At 34.3% G+C, this 17623-nt stretch overlaps 1 long non-coding RNA gene across 1 annotated transcript; it reads right to left on the bottom strand.

Moving 5' to 3' along the window:
- Positions 1 to 5914: 5914 nt before the first annotated feature.
- Positions 5915 to 17333, bottom strand: LOC139527914 (uncharacterized). The gene is made up of 3 exons (XR_011665489.1): positions 17095 to 17333; positions 15867 to 15974; positions 5915 to 6073 (listed from the first exon to the last, which is right to left on the bottom strand). It is a non-coding gene; the product is annotated as an uncharacterized lncRNA (long non-coding RNA).
- Between the last annotated feature and the right edge of the window lie 290 nt (positions 17334 to 17623).

Genomic DNA, 17623 nt, shown 5'->3' with positions numbered 1-17623 from the left:
TTTCTTAATTTAAAGTCTTCTTAGACAGCCGATTTCCTTCGTGTGTATCGCCAATTAATATATTTTACACAGAAGCAAAAGAATTAGTTTCGGCAACATGGTTAATCGAAGTGTAAAACCTAAGATTTTCATCCCTAGGTTTACATTTCGATAAACCAGGTTGGCGAAACTATTTCCGTTGCATCTGTGTAAAATGTATCCAGGTACACACACTAATGATATTCACCGCTTAAAAAAACTTTGGTAGAAACTAAAAAATAAAAATATTTCGGTCAAGAAATATGAGAATTAGACATATTTCCCCCCGGAGAGTTTCGGTGTGTAAACTGGGTCGCTGGCTAATAAACCCACCCGTTTACACGACAAAAATTTCTAGGTATAGTGTAAAATGCGTCAAAACTAAATTGATTGCGGTCAAGTTTGTTTCACTTTGTCAAAAAGGTTTTAATGAAGAAGATTTTTGTAAAAGTAATAAACAGCGATGGGTGCAGAGTGAGGAAGAAAGCTCTCTTAATTCTGTGTGCCATGTGAGCTGAAAATCTGTGATAATGCATTTTAATCTGAAATTACCAATTACAATAAAAACTGTGATAACGAATTCCACAAATTCGTTATCACAAATTTAATCAGTTTAAACAAATTCTACAATTCGTTATAACGATAAAATCGTTATAACGAATTTATCGTTATCACAAATTACAAAAAAATGTGATAAGGAATTTAATTCTTAATAACGAATTACAAGATCTGTTATAACGATTTTCACCAATTCATTATCACAAATTTAATCTGTTAAAACGAATTATAAAATTCGAGATAACAATTTAAATTCGTGATTTCGAATTCAAATAATTTTATACTTTTGGGAGGTCCTAAATGGGCTTCCGTAAAAAGCAATAATACTGAATGTTTCACGATTGTCATGTTAATAAGATAAGAAATCCAAAAATTAAAAAGATAAAGACAAATATTTTATGTATTGATATCAAATATTTTAATCCAATTCTCTTTACACGGGAATAGTTCCGCCTACTGCATTGATTGACAGTTTTTCTGATTAATATAAATAGTATTTCTTGGAGAATTCTTGCAGTTGTTATAAACATGTATAAGTAGTTAATTATTTAAGAGGTAGAAGATTCTTTTCAGAATTATCACAGACTTATTACCTAGGGGTTGGGTAAGCGTTTATCAAAGACAAATTCTCGTCCATTTTCGAGAATATACCGTCCACTTTTAAGGGTATGACGTCACTTTAAAGGGTAGTCTGATGCAACATTAAGGTATAGCGTTCAAGTTTAAAACCCAAATATGGCGTCGGTGTCTCGATGTCCGAATCATACGGTCCAACCTCAAATTCGCGTCCCGATTTCATGGTCGACCATGGCGTCCGCGTTAAGGCCCAAATATGGCGTCGGCATTCACACCCAGGTCCAAATATAGCGTCAGCGTCCGACGTCCACCTTTATGGGTTCATTCTGTCCCACAAACACTACTGATAACTCTCCACAAGAGACCAAAATGGCACAGAAATTAACAACTATAGGTCACCGTACGGCCTTCAACAATGAGCACAGCCCATACCGCATAGTCACCTATAACAAGTCCCGAAATTACAATGTGAAACAATTTAAACGAAAAATCTAACGACCTAATTTATATACAAAAAATGAACGAAAAACAAATATATAACATATAAACAAACGACAACCACTGAATTACAGTCTCCTAACTTGGGACAGGCACATACATAGAGAATGTGGCGGGGTTAAACATGTTAGCGGGATCCCAAACCTCCAATAACCTGGGACTTTGGTGTAACAGTACAACATAAGAACGAACTATAAAAATCAGTTGAAAAAGGCTTACTCATCAGATGGAAAAAAATACAAATTTATAAGATCCATACAATACATACAGACCCTATATCGAAACCAATATATACTAAGCATTCAGCCAATCAAACAAAATGCATCTTAGAACCAAAGATCATTTTCACACTGTATATGGGTTAGAGATCTTAAAACAGAGTTTTTTTGGACACTGTATATGGGTCAGAGATACAGTTTGTATACAGACTGTATCTAAAAATTAGACCCATAAAGCATACAGAAAATGCATACAGACTGTATATAAGAGCCACAGGCAGTGCACACACGTTATCTTGCAGTAACAGGCAAAACATACAGACTTTTATTTCAACTTGGAACAACTTACAATGCATACATACTGTGTCTCTGATCCATAGACAGTGTTAACCGACTAAATCTAAGATATACCGACAATAGAAGTATCTTAGACTCATAGTCAAAGCATATAAACAATGTATAAAGACTAAGAACGACGTACAATACATAAACTTAATTTAAAACAAAGAAAATGCATACAGACTGTATCTGGGAAGCACAGACAATGCATTGACTGTGTGTAATCAAAGAACCTTTGTGAGCACGCTCACATACTTCACAGCCCGACATTGTCACTAAGCAAACAAAATTTCAACAGATTATTTAGTTCAAACACGCATGAAATTCTGTTGTGTAATTTCAGAAGATATGCAGAAGTACATTTAGGCCGAAACGGCATAGTTCCTAATTCCTAACAAGAGTACACACGTTGAAATTTCTCGCCTTATTTATGTTGATGGACCTAAACATAAAGTTTTACTACAATTATCACATAAACTTATTAATAACATGACCAAAGAAAATGAGATCAAGGTCATATGACCAAAATGAGGAATACATTTACACCTTACAATCATTCAATACAAATCAGGTCAAGGTCAGATGACACTTGGCACAAAAACTAAACACTGAACAATGAACCTCGAAAATGAGGTCAAGGTCAAATGAGACTGACATCATAAGATATTTCCAGACACCAAATAAAGTTGACCTATTGCATATAGTATTAGAAAAAACGAACAAAACTCAAAAGCTTAACTTTGACCATTGAACCAAGGAAATGAGGTCAAGATCAGATGACACCTGCCAGTTGGACATGTACACCTTACAATCCTTCCATACACCAAATATACAAGACATATTTCATATAGTTTCTGAGATATAGACTTGACCACCAAAAACTTAACCCTTTTCACTGATCCATGAAATGATGGCGAGGTCAAGTGAAAACTGTCTGATGGGCATGCTGACCAAGGTACGCAAATACTAAACATAGTTACCCATAATATGAGAGAAATTACAAAAACTCTTAACTTTTTTTCAAGTAGTCACTGAACCATGAAAATGAGTTCAAGGACAATGGACATGTGACAGACGGAAACTTCCAAACTTAAGGCATCTGTATTTAAAGTATGGAGCATCCAGGTCGTTCGCCGTCTAAAATATCAAGCTTTTAAGAAGTGAACTAACGCTGTCGCTGTCGCCGCCGGATCACCATTTCTATGTCGAGCTTTCTGCGACAAAAGTCGCAGGCTCGACAAAAACAAGAATGTGTCCATCGTACACCGTTCCCCACTTGCCCTATCATTTTCTTTGTTCAGTGGACCGTGAAATAGGGGAAAAAAACCTTCTTTGGCATTAAGCTTAGAAAAAAACATATTATTGGAAACATATGTACTAAGTTTCAAGTTTATTGGACCTGACCTTCAACAAAAACTACCTTGACCAAAATATTTAACCTGAAGCGAGAAAACGGACGAAGGAGCAGACGCATAGACCGGAAAACTAATGCCCATTTACTATCGTAGGTGGGGCATAAAAAAATTAATCATGATTTTCTGCCAATATGCACATTTACATAGCATGTCCTAACTATCTAAAAAATTCATGAAACTCTGTTGTGGTCTTTAGACAGATTTTATGACAAACTGTTGTAGGAGTATATAGAAAATCAATGAATTGATAATTTCATAATTTCCTCATTATCTACAAAGATTTATAAAACTCTGTTATGTGGTTTCAGAGGAGTTGCAATAACGAGAACAGGACTGACAGACCGATGGATCAAAAACATTGTACCATAAAGAACTTTGTTTGGTTTGGTATAATAAAGGGTCTGCTAAATAATGTAAGGCTGAGATAAATTAGTCATTTGGTCACACCAGTTTTTTGGCGAGGTTCGTTTTGTTCAGTCTGTGATGTTCTTTGTTGTGTTTTGCATTCTGTTGTTTGTTTTTTAATCTTTCTCTTTTTTTTGCCGTGGTTTTGTCAGTTTATTATTGACTTATGTGTTTGAATAAGCCTTTAGTATCTTTCGCCTCTCTCTTCGGTCAATTTGATTATGTGGGACATACAGATTTAGACCCAAACTTGTCTCTGATTGTTTCGTGATTATTGCAGATGTAAATCATACTATAAAATTGAGTATGTAAATGGGGAATGTGTCAAGGAGACAACAACCCGACCATAGAGCAGACAACAGCCGAAGGCCACCGATAGATCTTCAATGTAGCGAGAAACTCCCGCACACGGAGGTGTCCGTCAGCTGGCCCCTAAACAAATATGTATACTAGTTCAGTGATAATGGACGTCATACTAAGCTCCGAATTATACACAAGAAACTAAAATTATAAATCATACAAGACTAACAAAGGTCAGAGGCTCCTAACTTGGGACAGGCGCAAAATTGCGGCGGGATTAAACATGTTTTTGAGATCTCAACCCTCCCCTATACCTGTAGCCAATGTAGAAAAAACAAACGCGAAACAATACGCACAGTAAAACTCAGTTTAAGAGAAGTCCGAGTCCGATGTCAGAATATGAAACAAAAGAAAATAAACAAAATGACAATAATACATAAATAACAACAGACTACTAGCAGTTATTGACATGCCAGAACCAGACCTTAATTAAACTGATTGAAAGATTATGTCTTCATCATATGAATATCAGGCACAATCCCTCCTGTTAGGGGTTTAGTATTATACCGTCATGAAATATACAACCCTCTTATTTACAATATCATTTGGTCAACACCTATTTACAAGGGTCTATTTGATATGATTTTTCTCATTGTTGAAGGCTGTATGGTTGCATATAACTGCTTACGTCCACTTTATTTGAACTTGAGTGGATACATGTAGGCGTCTCATTGGCAATCATACCACATCTCCGTATTTTTACAGTATTGTATCAGTACTGTTACCTAATAACAGGACAAAACAAGACAGCAATTTGACAAAACTAAAGACATACATACTTGATTTTACTTCTCTAAAGATATAAACAAAATTTTCATAGTTCGTATCTGAACATGTACACAGCCATGGGAATTTTAAGGGACTATATTTCAGTGTGCATATATTTAGTAGCTAATCTGGCTACTTCCTGTTTATCAGACCGGTACCTTAGAAAAGAATTGTGACAATATATCCAATCTTTTCATAAACCAGACTAACGTCACTAGGAGCAGCAGTTAGTTGTCATAGATACTCTAGATAGAAAGATAATCTGCCACTTTTATAAAAGGGACTACACATAGTTTTTGAAAGGGTATAATCGGTTTGTGCCGAAATTACTTTCTTTAGTCCAGAAACTCATTTGTGCTAAATGGTAATCTCCACCCACATTTAGGACTGGCAGTTATTTGTAGTTTTTATCAACAGCTTGCACTTTTTCTAAATTATATTTGCTTCTTTTAAGACTGACCAAAACTGTTTTTTTACCATTGTGGTTTGATTAAGGTAGTGTATATCAAACAGCTGTTGGAAATATTTTGGACAACCCTCTTATTTACAATATCATTTGATCAACACCTAGTGGTCTTTGGTGGTATCTCGCATAACATTAATAAGGTCTTTTTTAAAAGGCAACTTGAAATTATTGGTCCCATATTTATGTGCTATAGCAAATGTATGGGCTGCTGATCTGCATATATGATAGCAATATATTCTTATGTTTTGAATGACCCCTTATTTCTTCACTCCACTTTATAAGATAGAAATAAATGTTATTCCATATTTTATTGGATTTTTTAAAGGTATCATAATTTAGACATAAAGACAAAACTAAGCACAGTGAAAAAAGTCTACTCTGTCCTGTAAAGTTTGAGATGTTTTTGTTGTTCAATCTTTGTCACTTGTATGGAAACACTAAATCTTGATAACCTACAACAGAAATATTATCACTTTTATTTCAATTCAATTGTTGCAGTTATCATGCATGTAATAGAGAAAATGATAAATTAGACCAGATCTCCACATTAATAATATCAAAACTAGAGGCTTCAATGAGCCTGTGTCACTCACATGATACTTTTATTTACAATTGATGCATGATACAGAAATTGTCCATACCAACCGTCAGTATTTACCATACAATACAGTACTTCTATACACTGTCTGTATACAGTATTTGTCGGATTTTGTCCATACCTATCGTCGATGTTTGACATAAAATACAATACTCCTATATACCGTATATCAACAGTATTTGTCTATACCTACCGTCGGTGGTTAACATACAATACAGTCCTCCTATATACCGTCTATCAACAGTATTTGTCTATACCTACCGTCAGTGGTTAACATACGATATAGTACTCCTTTGCACCATCCATCAACAGTATTTGTCTATACCTACCGTCGGTGGTTAACATACAATATAGTGCTCTCATAAACCGTCTATCAACAGTATTTGTCTATACCTACTGTCGATAGTTAACATACAATATAGTACTCCTATATACCATCTATCAACAGTATATGTCTATACCTACCGTCGGTGGTTAACATACAATATAGTGCTCCCATATACCGTCTATCAACAGTATTTGTCTATACCTACCGTCGGTAGTTAACATACAATATAGTGTTCCTATCTACCGTGTATCAACAGTATGTGTCTATACCTACTGTCGGTGGTTAACATACAATATAGTGCTCCTATATACTGTCCATCAACAGTATTTGTCTATACCTACCGTCTGTAGTTAACATACAATATAGTGCTCCTATATACCATCTATCAACAGTATTTGTCTATACCTACCGTCGGTGGTTAACATACAATATAGTGCTCCTATATACCGTCTATCAACAGTATTTGTCTATACCTACTGTCGGTAGTTAACATACAATATAGTGCTCCTATATACCGTCTATCAACAGTATTTGTCTATACCTACTGTCGCTAGTTAACATACAATATAGTGCTCCTATATACCGTTTATCAACAGTATTTGTCTATACCTACCGTCGCTGGTTAACATACAATATAGTGCTCTTTGATACCGTCTATCAACAGTATCTGTCTATACCTACTGTCGGTAGTTGCTCCTATATACCGTCTATCACCAGTATTTGTCTATACCTACCGTCGGTGGTAAACATAAGATATAGTGCTCCTACATACCGTCTATCAACAGTATTAGTCTATACCTACCGTCAGTGGTTAACATGCAATACAGTGCTCCTATATACCGTCTATCACCAGTATTTGTCTATACCTACCGTCGGTGGTTAACATACAATATAGTGCTCCCATATACCGTATCTCAACAGTATTTGTCTATACCTACTGTCGGTAGTTAACATACAATATAGTGCTCCTATATACCATCTATCAACAGTATTTGTCTATACCTACTGTCGGTAGTTAACATACAATATAGTGCTTCTATATACCGTCTATCAACAGTATTTGTCTATACCTACTGTCGGAAGTTAACATACAATATAGTACTCCTATATACCATCTATCAACAGTATATGTCTATACCTACCGTCGGTGGTTAACATACAATATAGTGCTCCCATATACCGTCTATCAACAGTATTTGTCTATACCTACCGTCGGTAGTTAACATACAGTATAGTGTTCCTATATACCGTGTATCAACAGTATGTGTCTATACCTACTGTCGGTGGTTAACATACAATATAGTGCTCCTATATACTGTCTATCAACAGTATTTGTCTATACCTACCGTCTGTAGTTAACATACAATATAGTGCTCCTATATACCATCTATCAACAGTATTTGTCTATACCTACCGTCGGTGGTTAACATACAATATAGTGCTCCTATATACCGTCTATCAACAGTATTTGTCTATACCTACAGTCGGTAGTTAACATACAATATAGTGCTCTTATCACTACAAAAGTCAAAAAGTCTGAAAAGACCAGTTTTTGTCTTGATTTGCATGAACTTTTACTCGACATTCTCCAAAAGTATGACTTGTGTCTTAATTTTTCTTGACAAATTCTCATTTATATCAAATTTGTATGAAATTTACTCGACATATTCTTGACGTTCTGAATATAGTCTGAAAATTTCTTGACATATTCTTGACATTTGAATACTGTCTTGAAATTTCTCGACATATTCTCGACATTCTTTTTTTTTCTCAGTATGGCTTGACATATTCTGAACATTTTGAATAGTGCCTTAAATTTCTTGACAGTTCTGAGTTTTACAAATCATGACCAATATTCATCATATAACTTTAATCTTTATTTCTCTTTACATAATATACTGTTGTTTTCAGTTACACTTCTTACAACAAATATGAAAGTTAGACATGTAAAATTTGGTATCTAAATATTTTTACAAATGAATATATGGTATGAAATTTAATGTATAAAATAATTTAAATCAGGGTGTGTTGATTTAAAACAATCTAAATGCGGGTTTTTAAAAAATTACAAATTTTGATTCCTAAAACTCTTATTAATTAAATGATTTTAAAAAACCAATCATACTGTAGACATATTTCATTCTACATTCATAATATTCAGGTTAATATGGTAAATATTCATTGAAAAAAATGTGGTTTATATAAATAGCAAATTATGATGATATACAAATCATTCATTTAACAGAAGAAACATTTGTGTAATGTCATTTGTTGGAAAATATATAAAGTATTACACATGGACAGGATGTTCCACACCCCAGAATACACGCCACTGTCAAATAGAAATTACTGATTTACCTATAATCAGCCATACAACTTATCAGTTGTCGACCATTCCAAAGATTAAAAGAAAATTATTATCTACTCCAGGAATGATAAAAAAAAAGTATTCATAATGGGTCCCATCAATGATTTCTATAGAAATCATTGGTCTTATGAAGTGGATCTCAAACAGACATGCATAATATAGATCTAAACATATTTTTTTTCTTTTTAGGAAGGAGTTATCACAAAATTTGTTTGATAAAAAATTACAAAATTCAACACTCAAAATTTGTATAAAAAATGTTTATTGGTTGTTCTAAAACATGAATAAGGTTTTTAAATCAAGATCAGAACAAATTCTTTGATCTACACGAAAGCCTCCCCTCCACTTCTGGTCACATTTTAAAACTGCCTTCTAGACACCTATTTTAGTAAAGCAAATTTGACTGGCAGTTTTGCAAAATGGCAAAAATCTAAATGCTGTTTGTCAGTTACTTCCAAGTGAAAACAATTAATTATACATTTAATAAAAATAAATCAAAATTAAACTACATGGGGTATTATTCAGGGTATTCCAACTTAGGTGCACAAAAAGGGTATCTTACTATACCAAATTAATCCTTGATTCTGCAAAGTTTAGTTTAGCCATAATAAAAAGGAGTATATAAATGTAATAGAATGTCATAAACAGGTGCGGAATAACTCCAGACACATTTCAGGCGAAATTTATACTGTTGAGATAGTGTCAAGACATACTTAAGGCTGTCAAGAATGTGTCGAGACATATTCAGATATTATTTAGAATGTCAAGAATATGTCAAGACACATTCAGACATTATTAAGAATGTCAAGAATATGTCAAGACAGATCGAGACAAATTCAAGACAGTCAAGAATTGGTCAAGACTAATCCAGACTCTTATCAAATGATACAGGAAGTGTCGAGAAATTTTAAGACAATATTCATGCTGTCAAGACACTTGTCAAGAAAAATCAAGAACCTTATTAGACAAATCAATACTATGTCAAGAATTTTTAAAAATTATTCATACAAATCAAGAATGTCGAGTAAAAATTCATGCAAATTCAGACAAAAACTGGTCTTTTCAGACTTTTTGACTTTTGTAGTGTATATACCGTTTATCAACAGTATTTGTCTATACCTACCGTCGCTGGTTAACATACAATATAGTTGTCTATACCTACCGTCGGTGGTAAACATAAGATATAGTGCTCCTACATACCGTCTATCAACAGTATTAGTCTATACCTACCGTCAGTGGATAACATACAATATAGTGCTCCCATATACCGTCTATCAACAGTATTTGTATATACCTACTGTCGGTAGTTAACATACAATATAGTGCTCCTATATACCGTCTATCACCAGTAATTCGTCTATACCTACCGTTGGTGGTTAACATACAATATAGTGCTCCCATATACCGTCTATCAACAGTATTTGTATATACCTACTGTCGGTAGTTAACATACAATATAGTGCTCCTATATACCATCTATCAACAGTATATGTCTATACCTACCGTCGGTGGTTAACATACAATATAATGCTCCCATATACCGTCTATCAACAGTATTTGCCTATACCTACTGTCGGTAGTTAACATACAATATAGTGCTTCTATATACCGTCTATCAACAGTATTTGTCTATACCTACCATCGGTGGTCAACATACAATATAGTGCTCCTACAATGTATATACCGTCTATCAACAGTATTTCTCTATACCTACCGTCGGTGGTTAACATACAATATAGTGCTCCAATATACCGTCTATCAACAGTATTTGTCTATACCTACTGTCGGTAGTTAACATACAATATAGTGCTTCTAAATACCGTCTATCAACAGTATTTGTCTATACCTACTGTCGGTAGTTAACATACAATATAGTGCTCCTATATACCGTCTATCAACAGTATTTGTCTATACCTACCGTCAGTGGTTAACATACAATATAGTGCTCCTATATACCGTCTATCAACAGTATATGTCTATACCTACCGTCGGTGGTTAACATACAATATAGTGCTCCCATAAACCGTCTATCAACAGTATTTGTCTATACCTACTGTCGGTAGTTAACATACAATATAGTGCTCCTGTATACCGTCTATCAACAGTATTTGTCTATACCTACCGTCGGTAGTTAACATACAATATAGTGCTCCTATATACCGTCTATCAACAGTATTTGTCTATACCTACCGTCGGCGGTTAACATACAATATAGTGCTCCTATATACCGTCTATCAACAGTATTTGTCTATACCTACCGTCGGTGTTTAACATACAATATAGTGCTCCCATAAACCGTCTATCAACAGTATTTGTCTATACCTACTGTCGATAGTTAACATACATTATAGTGCTCCTATATACCATCTATCAACAGTATATGTCTATACCTACCGTCGGTGGTTAACATACAATATAGTGCTCCCATATACCGTCTATCAACAGTATTTGTCTATACCTACCGTCGGTAGTTAACATACAATATAGTGTTCCTATATACCGTGTATCAACAGTATGTGTCTATACCTACTGTCGGTGGTTAACATACAATATAGTGCTCCTATATACTGTCTATCAACAGTATTTGTCTATACCTACCGTCTGTAGTTAACATACAATATAGTGCTCCTATATACCATCTATCAACAGTATTTGTCTATACCTACCGTCGGTGGTTAACATACAATATAGTGCTCCTATATACCGTCTATCAACAGTATTTGTCTATACCTACAGTCGGTAGTTAACATACAATATAGTGCTCTTATATACCGTTTATCAACAGTATTTGTCTATACCTACCGTCGCTGGTTAACATACAATATAGTTGTCTATACCTACCGTCGGTGGTAAACATAAGATATAGTGCTCCTACATACCGTCTATCAACAGTATTAGTCTATACCTACCGTCAGTGGATAACATACAATATAGTGCTCCCATATACCGTCTATCAACAGTATTTGTATATACCTACTGTCGGTAGTTAACATACAATATAGTGCTCCTATATACCGTCTATCACCAGTATTTGTCTATACCTACCGTTGGTGGTTAACATACAATATAGTGCTCCCATATACCGTCTATCAACAGTATTTGTATATACCTACTGTCGGTAGTTAACATACAATATAGTGCTCCTATATACCATCTATCAACAGTATATGTCTATACCTACCGTCGGTGGTTAACATACAATATAATGCTCCCATATACCGTCTATCAACAGTATTTGCCTATACCTACTGTCGGTAGTTAACATACAATATAGTGCTTCTATATACCGTCTATCAACAGTATTTGTCTATACCTACCATCGGTGGTCAACATACAATATAGTGCTCCTACAATGTATATACCGTCTATCAACAGTATTTCTCTATACCTACTGTCGGTGGTTAACATACAATATAGTGCTCCAATATACCGTCTATCAACAGTATTTGTCTATACCTACTGTCGGTAGTTAACATACAATATAGTGCTTCTAAATACCGTCTATCAACAGTATTTGTCTATACCTACTGTCGGTAGTTAACATACAATATAGTGCTCCTATATACCGTCTATCAACAGTATTTGTCTATACCTACCGTCAGTGGTTAACATACAATATAGTGCTCCTATATACCGTCTATCAACAGTATATGTCTATACCTACCGTCGGTGGTTAACATACAATATAGTGCTCCCATAAACCGTCTATCAACAGTATTTGTCTATACCTACTGTCGGTAGTTAACATACAATATAGTGCTCCTGTATACCGTCTATCAACAGTATTTGTCTATACCTACCGTCGGTAGTTAACATACAATATAGTGCTCCTATATACCGTCTATCAACAGTATTTGTCTATACCTACCGTCGGCGGTTAACATACAATATAGTGCTCCTATATACCGTCTATCAACAGTATTTGTCTATACCTACCGTCGGTGTTTAACATACAATATAGTGCTCCCATAAACCGTCTATCAACAGTATTTGTCTATACCTACTGTCGATAGTTAACATACATTATAGTGCTCCTATATACCATCTATCAACAGTATATGTCTATACCTACCGTCGGTGGTTAACATACAATATAGTGCTCCCATATACCGTCTATCAACAGTATTTGTCTATACCTACCGTCGGTAGTTAACATACAATATAGTGCTCCTATATACCGTGTATCAACAGTATGTGTCTATACCTACTGTCGGTAGTTAACATACAATATAGTGCTCCTATATACTGTCTATCAACAGTATTTGTCTATACCTACCGTCTGTAGTTAACATACAATATAGTGCTCCTATATACCATCTATCAACAGTATTTGTCTATACCTACCGTCGGTGGTTAACATACAATATAGTGCTCCTATATACCGTCTATCAACAGTATTTGTCTATACCTACCGTCGGTAGTTAACATACAATATAGTGCTCCTATATACCGTTTATCAACAGTATTTGTCTATACCTACCGTCGCTGGTTAACATACAATATAGTGCTCTTTGATACCGTCTACCAACAGTATCTGTCTATACCTACTGTCGGTAGTTGCTCCTATATACCGTCTATCACCAGTATTTGTCTATACCTACCGTCGGTGGTTAACATAAGATATAGTGCTCCTATTTACTGTCTATAAAAAGTATTTGGCTATACCTACCGTCAGTGGTTAACATACAATATAGTGCTCCTATATACCGTCTATCACCAGTATTTGTCTATACCTACCGTCGGTGGTTAACATACAATATAGTGCTCCCATATACCGTCTATCAACAGTATTTGTCTATTATACCTACTGTCGGTAGTTAACATACAATATAGTGCTTCTATATACCGTCTATCAACAGTATTTGTCTATACCTACCGTCGGTGGTTAACATACAATATAGTGCTCCTACAATGTATATACCGTCTATCAACAGTATTTGTCTATACCTACCGTCGGTGGTTAACATACAATATGGTGCTCCCATATACCGTCTATCAACAGTATTTGTCTATACCTACTGTCGGTAGTTAACATACAATATAGTGCCCCTATATACCATCTATCAACAGTATATGTCTATACCTACCGTCGGTGGTTAACATACAATATAATGCTCCCATATACCGTCTATCAACAGTATTTGTCTATACCTACCGTCGGTAGTTAATATACAATATAGTGCTCCTATATACCGTCTATCAACAGTATTTGTCTATACCTACCGTCGGTAGTTAACATACAATATAGTGCTCCTATATCCCGTCTATCAACAGTATTTGTCTATACCTACCGTTGGTGGTTAACATACAATATAGTGCTCCTATATACCGTCTATCAACAGTATTTGTCTATACCTACCGTCAGTGGTTAACATACAATATAGTGCTCCCATATACCGTTGATGTCTATCAACAGTATTTGTCTATACCTACTGTCGGTAGTTAACATACAATATAGTGCTCCTATATACCATCTATCAACAGTATATGTCTATACCTACCGTCGGTGGTTAACATACAATATAGTGCTCCCATATACCGTCTATCAACAGTATTTGTCTATACCTACCGTCGGTGGTTAACATACAATATAGTGCTCCTATATACCGTCTATCAACAGTATGTGTCTATACCTACAGTCGGTAGTTAACATACAATATAGTGCTCCCATATACCGTCTATCAACAGTATTTGTCTATACCTACCGTCGGTGGTTAACATACAATATAGTGCTCCTATATACCGTCTATCAACAGTGTGTGTCTATACCTACCGTCGGTGGTTAACATGGAATATAGTGCTCCTATATACCGTCTATCAACAGTATTTGTTTATACCTACTGTCGGAGGTTAACATAGAATATAGTGCTCCTATATACCAAGAGGGATAACGGATCTGCATCTAGAATTTATCATGCTGCCCTTTTTTTGGATTTTTAAAATTCTTGTTATCCCTCAATTTTTACATTCATCCCAAATAATACAACAGTAGTCAATTAGGGGCAGAACACCCATTGTATTATGTTTTCTTGCAGATATAAAAAAAAAATGTATTTAAGAAAGATGGTATATTCTGGATGATATATTAGCACAACCTTGGTCAATTTGATTTCTCCAGTTACTTAGTGGGCTGTCAATTTTGAAACTAATATTTTTTCACATGAAGAATTTTGTAATACTTTAATTTATTATCAAGTTTGGTTGAAAAGTCTGAATAGTTTCTGCTTTGTTCCAGTAATCAAACATTTTGTTTCATTTGCATCTATGAACATGTTATTCATTTTACACCACTCTTCAACCCTGTATAAATCTTCTTGAACATCATCATTTATATTTTCTAGATGTTTCCCCCTGATTTATGAATAGTGGTGTCATCAGCATATACAACGATATAGGTCTGTTTCACAATTTTTAATGCATAAGGGAAGGTCATTTATAAATAGCACAAACAATAGAGGACAAGGTATAGAACATTGGGGAACACCAAATTTTACATGTTGTTGTTCAGAGTTAACATTACAAATGTATACCTTTTGTTATTCAGGTACGACTTAAAAAAACTAAATCCATACATGTCGAGCTTTAAACAAAGAAAGTCATATTCTACCAAATCAAAAGCTTTTTTTCAAATCTTAATAAAATTGCTAGGTTTAAATTACTATCTTTCATTTCTTGCAACCATAGCTTGCATGTGTCAATGATATTAAATAAATATCAAGCTCAATCCAGTATATATTCCAAGTTATGGACAAATGATAATGCTATTAAAAATACCAAATCATAACCAGTGCTTTTCTCTTTTTCTATTTACAGTATATGACTAGGTAATAATGATTACTTTTTTCAACTATTTTCATACTTTTTTGTTTCCTCTGCTTTTGTATCAAGGGCATAATTGTTTATGGCAAACTAAGCATCTGCATAATCAAACTATTCCTAACTATACTCTACCTCAAATTCTGGAAACTGCAGAATTTTTGTCATAGCAGTCTTATGGTAGCTGAACTATTTCTATTTTTTGTACATCTGGATTAATAAGTCTTTTGTCACATTCTGGGGCTATAGAAAAAAAACATTACAGAATTATCAAAAGTATGTGTGTATAATGTTTGTGTACAGTCATTCAACTAAAAAAGGACAAAAATTATTTTTTTGTGTATAAATAAATAATTGTGATTTTAATGTCTTAATATTATAAAAAAAACTTCAAAAGATTAAATTTAAATTATAATCTAAACATGAAAGAGCACATATAAATCAACCTTTTACTCAGGTTTATATCTAAAACCAGTTATAACTAGCTATAATATCTTTGACTTCACAAATATCATCATCTAATTTTACAACTCAGTATTTATTTGGTGGCACTTCCTGCACACTAAGTATGTTATGCCTTAGGTTTAATTTTGATGCAATCACATTTCAGAAGGTGCATGTCTTGAACTGTTTTAATGAATAAATTACAGTTTTAAAATCAGTTTAGGCTGACCTGAGGTCAATAGTCTTAAACAATGTCATCAAACTATCAGTTTTACTGTAATATATTGATATTGTGACATTTATGGGAAAGAGCATATGAGTTAGTCATATTGGTCAATACAATGGAAAGTTTATAGCTGAGACTACTATAACACTATGTGTTATACTAGTAGTCTCAGTTTATAACTATGTTAATGTTAATTATATACATGACATAATAATTAAATCATTTAAAAAACTATTCCAAAGATTTCTCTCAAATCATGTTTACATTTTTTTAGAGAAGAGTCTGTCTGAAATATATTCAGGGGTAGTCCAAATAATTATGACTTCTTAAAAAGCTATATTATGGGGGAAAAGGGGGGGGGGGGTCTATTATGTTTTTTTCATACAGGAGGAAGACGTCAAAGCAAAAAAAAACCCAACAAAACAAAATAAAATAATAGCCTGTCAAGACGTCCTTATATCATAATAATTTGGTCTAATTTTGGGATAATACATTTAACTTCCTTTGATGTCGGGGAGGGGATAAGTTTTGACGATTAATTATTCTTGAAACTAACAATAATTATTTCTTATTGTTACTTTGTTAAGCGAGCGCGATGTGTGGTTCTCGAGTTATTTAAAAAAAAAAGGGGGGGGGGGTTGTTACTATATCAAATTTACCCAGTTTGGAAACAATAAATATTTAAAATCTAACCATAAACTCCAATGTTCCTGCTTTTTTTAGCAGAACAAACACGATGGCATTCTCGTCTCTGTTATAATCAATAGTTAACTCATTTCTTCTTCCAGGTTATTTCTTAATCAATTATGATTATCAGCTGTCTATCTATTTACCATGTTTATGTTAAACTGGTCCGTAATTCCATCGTAGTGTATCGATAAGTGAACTCAACAGTGATCCAGTTTATTAAACGTCTGTAAACCGAGGTATATAATATACAAGGTTCCTGAGTCAGTAACCGTAACTATCCCCGTGCTTTGTGCGCATGCGCAAGAAACACCAACAATAAGGATAAAACAGGGTACACAGTTCCGTAATTTCGTATATTTTTCTTATCTTCATACTAAAGAGCTCCAAAAGTAGGCGTGCTTAGGTGCACTGGGCGGGTCTAAAAACCGACTCTCGGTGGTTAACGTCTCTCGATGGTTAACTTTAAGTGCCTACCGTCCCCAGTCATATCTCACTAGCTTTATTCTTTGTCAGCCTTTTACATGTTTTATGT

Source organism: Mytilus edulis, chromosome 6 (genome assembly GCF_963676685.1).
Source record: "Mytilus edulis chromosome 6, xbMytEdul2.2, whole genome shotgun sequence".
NCBI classification, from domain to species: domain Eukaryota; kingdom Metazoa; phylum Mollusca; class Bivalvia; order Mytilida; family Mytilidae; genus Mytilus; species Mytilus edulis.
This window is presented reverse-complemented; position numbering and strand designations above follow the sequence as displayed.